Raw genomic sequence first — 9,836 nt, 5'->3', positions numbered from 1 at the left:
GAAAATTACCCTACATAAACTAGAAAACCCCTGTGTGGACAAAGTTGCACAGTGCTGCATTATGTATAATAGTGAAAAATTATAGACAACCTAAATGACCAAATAAGGTGTGGCTAAGAGATTTATGGTATAGCCTCATCATGGAAGGAAGATGTTAAAATGAAGCATGGGAGCAAACTCTTAGAAGAATTTGTTGTAATTTGAGAAAATTTCCGTTTTCCACAGGTAAATGAAAATAACACCAACTGTGATATTTACTATTTGCATCATGCCATAATCATAAAAAATGCCTAGAAAAAAACTAGAAGGAAATACTGGCTCCAAGATGATAGCGTTTGGGTTGTGGGCTATCTGAGAATTTTACCTCTTTATCCTTTTCATTATTTTCCATGTTTTCTATAATTAACAGTTTTTTTCTTAAAAAGTATTTTATTTAAAAAATCCAATAAATTCTATTTTTTTAAAAAAAGCTCAGTTTTAACAGTTTCATTGTCAAGAAAGGAGAGTAGACTAATATAGTTTGCAAAATTCAGGCTCAAGAGTTAGAACAGGGGAGGCACCTGTGGCTCAAGGAGTAGAGCGCCGGCCCCATATGCTGGAGGTGGCAGGTTCAAACCCAGCCCCAGCCAAAAACTGCAAAAAAAAAAAAAAAAAAAAAAAAGAGTTAGAACAGGGCAGAACTTCTTTGAAACTATTAACAAACCCTCAGTTAACCACAGGATCAAATTATCCCCTTCCATTAATTAAGCACCCCTGTCCTTGGTACATAAGCATGAAGATAATTTACCAAATGGAGGTGATAAGTAAATTAGCTGAAAGGAGGGCATGATGGCTCTGACTGTTATTTTACTTTGTAGACCAGTGATTTCCAACTGGTGTACTGTGACACTCTGGTGTGCCTTGAGAGGATCTTAGATGTGCTGTAAAAAATTTTAAAGACCATTAGTTACATTATTTTTGAAAGAAGTTCAGCAGTAAGCATATTCTTTTTATTCTCTTTTATTTTTGATCAATGTAATTTAAGTGTGCCTCGAAAGTTTAAGTGTAGGTTCAAGCGTGCCCTGAGATATAAAAACAGTTGAAAAGCACTGCTGTAGATGAAGACCATCAAATTCAAATTCCTTCGCCTATCTTCACTGTCTCTAAAATTTTCTTTTTTTCCTGTAAGTAAGTAGTCTGGAAAGAAGTTTCTGATTCTTTTCCAAAGGGCACCTTTCTCCCTCTGTTCCCCCTCTGCTGCTAATTTTTCATATACTTATAAATGCGTTCAGATCTTCCTTTGGTATGGAAACCTTTCCTTGGCCCCACTGTTTCCACTACAGGTTCGCATCATCTCTTTCTTCCCCCTCATTACCCGTGGCCTCTATATTCTTCCCACCTTGGCAATCTGGGTGCCCTATCTTTGTAGTCTGTCTGCTTTTTCATCTCCTTTTGGGGGTGTTCAGGAAATTCTCTCATCATTTGAGAATATTATTCCAAAAGTAAAATTTTAGAGGTAGGAAAGAGCCTAAACTTATTTATTGATGATGTGGTGCTGAGATCAGCCAGAGTTGGTCATTGGGAGGAATCAAAACTAAACTCAGGCCGTGTGGCTCCCAAGCCTAATCAGTTAACTTTCCCTGCCTATCCTGTGCTTCCATTACCTAAAAGTTTCAGAACTCACTTTTTTATATTCTTCTTACAGAAGTACTTTAAGAAACATAAAAGTCATCTACTGCTGATACTACTGCTTTTCCTAGTCTGTCAACTCAAAATCCCCCCTTTGAAAGTCACTTCATTGAATATAAACTGAATATTACTTGTGTACCAGGGAGGGTGATTAACTGTCCTGGTCTGCCTGGGACTGGGGAGGTTTCTAGGTGCCCAGATTTGCAGTGCTAAATGAGTGAGCGTTGGACAAACCAGGACAATTGGTCACCCTAGTATCAGGCACTGAACTAAATACTTTAATACTCTAATATACCTATTTGATTAACATGACACCCCTGTGAAGAGGCATTCTCATTCCCATTTTATAGAGAAGGAAAACTGAGGCTCAAAGAGGGTTAAATGATTTGTTCCTGGACACGTGACTATAAATGGCACAATCAGGATTAAATCCCAGATGGGTATATAAGCTTGTGATCTTCTCACTATGATATGGAAGTGTGGGTGCTTTACAGCTGTTAAAATCTGCACAAGGAAAGATAACCCTATAAGGTACTTAGTTTAGAGCTGGTTTTTCATAGGCTAGTTTCTTTGAAGTCTCGCTGAAATGCATGACTGACACATAAAGAAAAGGAAAGCAGCTGCTTGAAATGCATAAATAGTTTGAAAGTGATAATGAACAAGTACAACTTAAATTATGTAGACCCTATCCATTTATCCCTTCTTGGAGTGGAGGATGGGGTTGGAAGTAGACAACATGACATTTATTTATGTGTCTGCGAAGAAATAAATCCAGTTAATTTTTATTAAGTTTGAATCAATGGTGATATACTGCAGTCCGACTAATGTCGTAAAGAGCAAAAAGTAATATTAGCAATTTGATTGTAGTTGGATTAGTACTTTGATAAATTAGATAAATTAGATAGTTTGATAAATTAGGTCTTGTTCAAGAGTTGACTTACATAGCTTCAACTTCAAGAGGGCCTGGTTTTCATCCTTTCTCTGAGATTGATTTATTGATTCATTCTTTCCCTTCTTCACAAAAAAGCAGTAATTATCATTAACTATGGTTTTTAAAAAGGACTTACAAGTTTGAATTTTACATTTGTAAAAACATAATACATTGAAGTGGGTAAAAAAGAACATAAATGGCTATTCAGTGAACAGTCTCCCTTCCACCCCCAGTCCACATAACATAGTGGTTCCCCTCAATGTAACCAACCACTGTTATTTGTTTCCTATAAGTCCTTTTAGAGACAATTAATCATATGCAAGCAAACGTTAATTGATAGTCCTTCTCCTTTCACTAAAATAGTGGTATATTAAGGACATTATTCTCCATATAGATTTTCTCTAAAACACAGTGACACATCTGAGAGCTTCCCATACCAGTGCATAAAGAGCTTCCTTTCCTGTTGTATGGCCACATAGTATTCCATTTTTTGAATTTATTATATTTATGTAACTTGTTCCTGTTGATAGTTGGCACATTGCTTAAATGAGTTTTAATTTGATTTATTGAATAATGCATTTAGGTGTTTCAAAAGCTGTATCTGTAAACATCTTGTGCTCCTTGGTATCCTCCCTTACCCCAGTGCCCCTGCCTACTACACACACCCAGGTAAAAACTTTGTTTCAGATTTGGCCTTCAGCGTTTCCTTATGCATATAAAAGTCAGTGCAAACGTATATTCTTAATTATCTTTCTTTATGCAGAAAAGATAGATTACTATATACACTATGATATATTTTGTTTTGTTCACTTAAACAAAACATCTTGGAGATTATTTTCATGTCACAAAGAGCTTCATTTTCTGTTGTTCATCTTAACAATCACGTGGTCTTTCATTGTGTGGCTATACCATGTTTTATCACCCTGGTTCTTATTAATTAATGGTGATCAAGTGTTATTTTGCCTGTTCAAATGCCCTGTGGCTCAATGTCCTGTAACTATTGTCTTGCACAGAAAATATTTGATGAGTTTAGTTTAAGCTAAGTGCTTATATACTTCTTTATTTTCACTGAGGGTTTTTCAGACTAAGGGTTAAATATCTGCTGAATTTTGTTATTCTACACAGGGCAGAAACCTCTTACTCTAAGCACCATAAATAGTCTCTCTGAATATTATTGAAATGCTGTTGCTATCACAATGAGGAATTACAAAAAATGTTGCAGCAATTATTACATTACTCTTCTCCATTGATTGAGCTGTTGTAGACAATACCAGATGTGAGTGTGCTGAGAATGCCTGACAACACCCAAGGAATTTGTTTTTAATCTTTTCTTTTTCCCCCTTTTTGGGTGTGGAGAAAGTGAAGTCTCCAATGTTCATTGATTTTTAAAATGTTCCCTGACCAGAATCCAAAATGATAATTCCCAATGATGCCTAATTAGAGTTCTACATCACTGAGTAATATAGTCTATGCACAAACCTTCTTTTAGATTTGTTTGATGGAAACAATTTGTGTATCATATTCAATACTATAAAATCCTTATGCAAGAGACATTATTAGAAGGCTTTTATTAAAAAAGCTAAGCATAAATTATGGTAAAGTGGCTTTGGCTCTAAGATGGTTTAAACTGAAACAATCCAGGAGGGCGTAGGGATTAATCTACTTTTCTAAAATAGAGGCATATTTGGCAATAAAAATAGGGAATCTCTTTGGTATTTTAGAGGGGATTTTAAGTTTCAGTGTACACTTATAATGGTGGGAACCATCTCTGTTAAACATAGTTTAGCACTATATGAGATGGTTAAGAGGGTGGGTTTGGGAGCTGACCAGCCTAAGTTTGAGTTTCAGCTCCAGAGTTTTCTAATTCCAGGCAAATTCCCGAGACTCAGCTTTCTCGTCCATTACAAGTTTTTGTAATGAACTTGATGCCTGAATATTTCATGTTCTTAGTAAGTGGTAGCTTAGTCACTATACTTGGGCATTTCTCTAAAGCTTTGGATTCTAACTTCTGGTTTGCTCTATCTTTAAGGCACGTTCTGGTGCCACACTGAGGCGTCAGATGAGATCTTGGGAAATAATCATGAAAACCTGAGTTCGTGTAGGCCACCTCTCACCTCTCTCTACACCTTTGGGAAGGTCCCTGGCTTAGAGTGAGGCTGAAGACAGAGGTGGGGAAGGCTTGGTAACCTCTCAAAGGTTACCATTAATTTCCAGGCTGTGGCAGGGCACTGAGTCCTTCTATCCTGGAAGTCACAAGACTGTCATCAGAAGGTCCTTCTATTAGGGGACGATCACACTGAGGGATTAAGAACATAAACTCAGTATTGTCAACTAAAACTTCTCTTCCTCTTCGTCTGGTCATATTTTTCTGAGCACCCAGAGGAGCATGGTGAGAAACTGATGATCAGTTTATAGCAATTTAAAAGGAACTTTTCATGTCTAATTCCTACATTCTAAATCTGCCAAGCATTTTCTTATTTCTTTAATATGTATGATGAAGAATGGGGGAAAACAGAGTTAGGAAAAATCAAAGCTGTATTTTGACTAGTTTGTATATGTATTATAAGGAATTCATAAACTATCAGAAGCATCTATGAGACATACAGAAGAATCAAAACAGCCTTCAAAGAGTATGCCCTTCAGAAAAGGTCAAAGAAAGCTAAGCCTATGGTTTAGAAACGGCAACAACGTACAGATTCAATGAAAAGTTTTAGGTCATGGTTGAGTTTTAAAAACATAAAATCTACAGAAAGGTATGAAACAAAAAATGCATAAATATAGGTCTGAAATTGTTTTTTGCATTTATAACTTTCGTCTTCTGAAGAGGAGCCCCATCTTTATTCACTATTTATCGTGAGCAGATATTAGGCACTTAATGTTTGATGAATAAGGGAATAAATTAGAATAATGTAAGGGTCTAAAGACTCTTGACAAATTATAACATTTATAGTATTTTCATTGTGATCATAGCAAGACTTAGATCTACATCTTAAATGTCAAATGTTTCACGGTCCAGTGACAAATCTGAAAATAAGACAAAAGAATTCTTCAGTATTTTAGGGGGAAAAAACCATAAATGTCATCCATAAATTTGCTGTTTGTATAAAAATGCAGACTTTTGATTAAATATGTAACAAAAGATATGTCTCATGACCATATTACTTACAATTAGCTAATAATTTGCTACAAGGGCCATGTGTCATTAATAATACGCAAGCAAAAACAAAACTGAAGCTAGAATCCTGGAGTTATGTAGAGTGAGGTCAAACACTTATAAAAATGCTTCTCCTCATTTTAGGAACAAAGATAGAAACAAAAATTAGCACGTATTTTCAAGTAGTATAATTAGCTCCTTTCCTTTATTATCTGGAGATCTTATAAAGTAATATTTTATTCTGAACGATTCTTGCAAGCAATTGGAAATTAAACCTCTTCCTTGCACCTGTAAAAACGTGTAAATGATGGACCTGGCAGCACGATGATGGCTTTACAGAGAAGCATTTCCTTCATCATCTCCAAGGTCATTCAGATTTATGATCTAATCACCCGTGGCTCTTTAACAGGATGCATTTGAATCTGATTAAAAAGAAAAACAAATAGCTGTATGGATTTATTAACAAAATGTGCCTGACCTTTTCACTTATCTACCTCTTCCAACATCTTGTGAGTTTAAACCAGAAAGGAGTTTCTGGGTTTTAATTTCGAATGTTTCAGCTCTGGAGTTCCTTCAGGAGAGCCTGCCGACGACTGGTGCGTGCGGATGGTGGAGGGCTATCTCTTTCCCTCCTCTTTCTCTTTGGGGTTTAATTACTTCACCTACATCCTAATTCAGGTAACTCATAAAGCTTAGCCTTTGTTGTAGGTCCAACAGCTGTCTTATGTCAGTAGCAAGTAAAATGTTCACAACGCACCGGAATGCTGCAAGACGGTTTATAGCGCTGCAATAAAAGGTAAATTGAATTTACAAAGATGCATTTGTCACTGATTAAAAACTTACAAAGTTAATTGGAAACACTGTGGAGGTGTTACCACACAACTCGAGGTGTAATGGGTGGTTCTAATTCAGCCCGGAGGAGAGTTGCTGGTCCCATTATGGTCTCGCGCAGTAAGATGTCCAGCGACGTGGCCTAATATAAGTGGCAAAGTGACACAGTAAAGAGCTCGCCTATTTTTAATGTGAGTTGAGTGTAAATTCACTTACAATTATTCTTGAAAATAACTAGAGGAAAAAGCCTTTGGTGTTACAGAAACATCAAATTTACTAATCACGGGACTTGCCCTTAGAAAACATATTGCAGGGTTTTTATTTCCCGTCTGGACTTTTCTTCTTTTCCTGATGTTGACATTAGAAGGACCACAGCCAGAGCAGATCAGTTGAGAAGGAAAGAATAAGCCTGAAACGGCCAGCAATCTGAAGTTCTCGGGACCCTCCCTTGGGACTTTGGCGAATTATCTCCACATAATTCACTTAACCTTTGCCATTTGGAGACTTGGGAAACTGAATGTATTTCTAAACTTCAGGCTTTTAATTGCTGGTTTTAGTGTCACTAGTCCGGCTCAGTTGGAGAGATGATGATTGAAAAACAGTTCTAGGAGGCTTTTCACCTCTGGTGAGCATCCTGGATATAATTAAGTTGGTGGCCTGGGGTGGCTTTTTAGATTTCTGCAGACAGCAGTGAAGAGTTAAGCCCCCAGAGATGGGCGTTATGTAAACATTCTGTGTATGCCTTGACTTGAATACTTAATTTTAGCCTAGTTTTTGTTAAAAGAGATTCAAAGGCAAGATAACAGAGCAATTGCTTTTGGTAAATTCATTATACCTAATAACCAGTACCAAATTGTCACAGGGTCACAGAAGTTTTGGACTGAAGTTTTAGAGATCTTCTATTTAAACCTCCTGCATTGAACTTCATACATATTTTTATTTCTATGTAATTTATACTCTATACTTTTCTATACTCTAGTACTATTTATCAATAGTACTTTTTTGTGTCAGAATTGGTAATGACTATGGAATGTTCACATGTATTTATTTCATTTGTTACCTCAGGAGGACGGGTAGTATTAAAAACAAAAACGATTTTTAAAGCTGACATTTACTGAGTGCTTGTTTATGTGCTAGGTGCTTTTTCTTTTTAAACCCATTTAATCCTCACAATGATGCTATCAAGTGCTATCATTATGTCCATTGTACAGATTAAAAACTGAGATTTTAAAATGTTCAGTTACTTGCCCAAGTAAGCCATGGAAGCAGCATTCACAGATTGTATTGTCCAAATATAGAGGAAATGCTCTCTGCCCTGTGGCCTTATTACCACTGCATTGGAATGTCAAAGGCCTATTACAAATATGCAGAGACAGCATATTTACTTGACCTTTGCTAGTTCCCGGGGATTAGGGTTCTGGCTGGGACCAGCAACTAGTTGAATAGTAAGAACAAGAGTCAAGTTCATTTCTAAGAGTTAATGTGGTATCGTGGAAGGTGTACAGAATTTGGTATTTGAATTCCAGAGTCTTTCCTAACAGGCTTCCACTGACCTATTTAACTTCATGAAAGCTCAACTTTTTTTATCCAAAATATGAGGATGATATACCCTCACGGGGGTTATTGTCAGGACTGAGATAACATGAGGGAAAATACTGGGTAAACAGTAAGGTCTTGTTTAAATATTAGTTACAAATTTTCTTCTTCATATAACATCACTTTGGGGATTTTCAGCAAAATCTCTCTTGGAAAGTAGTTGCATTCACAGGCTGCTTGATGAACTTACTTGAGTAGAGTTGGATGGAGCAATGACTATGTATCACAGGGTACGAATCCTAGGAGGACTCATTTGCACCTATAGTTATCTGTTTTGTTCAGAATTTTCCCCGCAGAGCTTAGGTAACCATCAGGAATTTGTTCTCTTGAAGGATGCATACAAAGGGACCAATCACTTTGCAACCACAGAGAAACATGGAGATAGAGGAAAAGTTAAAAAACTGAAAGGTTGCAGAATTTCATTAGAATCTGTGAAGAATCAGATATGCCTCACTACAGGGATGGGTTATGGAACAATGTCAGGTATTGCATACCTGAGAGGTAAAGGGTGGTTTAGCCAGAGGCTCTAGGAAAAGTGTCCCAACCAGCAGGGAGCTCCATTAACTCCCTCATTCCTTCCACGTTTCTTAAGCTCTTCTCTTTTTTCCATCTTACTGAATTGTGTAAGGTTTTTGTTTTTAATACTGTCCTTTTATTGATGCTGCTCATTAAATAATTATAGTGATAATACACATCCATTCTTATGCTTTCAAGATACCAAGTATCTACTGTTGTCAACTATTGTCACCCATTTTTTTTGGCACCCCTTTTTAATGAGAAGCCAGAATAATCCGTATCATTTAATTCTATAGATGGTTTAAAGAAAATGAATTTTAACCTTAGCTCTTCTTCACCAAGATTTTGATGAAAGAGTCAAAATGTTGTAAAATCGCCAAAAGTTAGGGTGAAATTCACAGACTTAATGATCTGTTCTCAAAACCTCTGTATCTAAGACCAACTGCCACATGAAATACAGATGACTATTACCCTATTCTTTTTGTGTATAAGGAAATCAAAGTTATAACAGATTAAAGGACTTGTCTGGGATCAGTGGAAGGCACTGAGGGAAGAGCCTGGGATTATACACCAAATCCTTTTATGGAAGTGCTCATGATGACTTCTTTGCCACAAAGGATAATGACTCTCAAAGGATAACGATAAACAAATTTATATTCTCATCTCGAACCAAAGGAAGTAGTATCATCTTCTGCCATCAAAATCAAATGTATTTACATATATGCATAGATATAGCTAAAAACAATTCTATGTTTTAAATGCAAATATCTCAAAAATCCTTATCTTTTGAAAATATGATAAAGGAAGTAAAAAATATGAGATAAATTATGGCCTGGTAGGAAAACTCAGAACAACAAAAGCAATAAAATAAATGGCAGGGAACTTTCCTTTGTTTCTAAGTATGGTATTTTCTCTAACCTCAGAGAGTTACCTCTAGGTAAGACCAAAAATTCCAGAGATTTTAAGACTTGAATAACTTTATAATAACATTCTAAATTATCATATGGCCTCTTTTAATAAAGGATTTGAAAATATTAATGAAAAAATGAGCCCAAGTTTCTTATTACTCTCAGGAGATAATTGGTATTATATACATATTATCCAAATTATGTAATCTCCAGGCATAGAAGTTTGAGCAGC

The sequence above is a fragment of the Otolemur garnettii genome, unplaced genomic scaffold, assembly GCF_000181295.1.
Source record: "Otolemur garnettii isolate 467f Iridium unplaced genomic scaffold, OtoGar3 scaffold00048, whole genome shotgun sequence".
Lineage (NCBI taxonomy): Eukaryota > Metazoa > Chordata > Mammalia > Primates > Galagidae > Otolemur > Otolemur garnettii.
The sequence above is the reverse complement of the archived record's forward strand: the minus strand, read 5'-3'. Positions refer to the sequence as shown.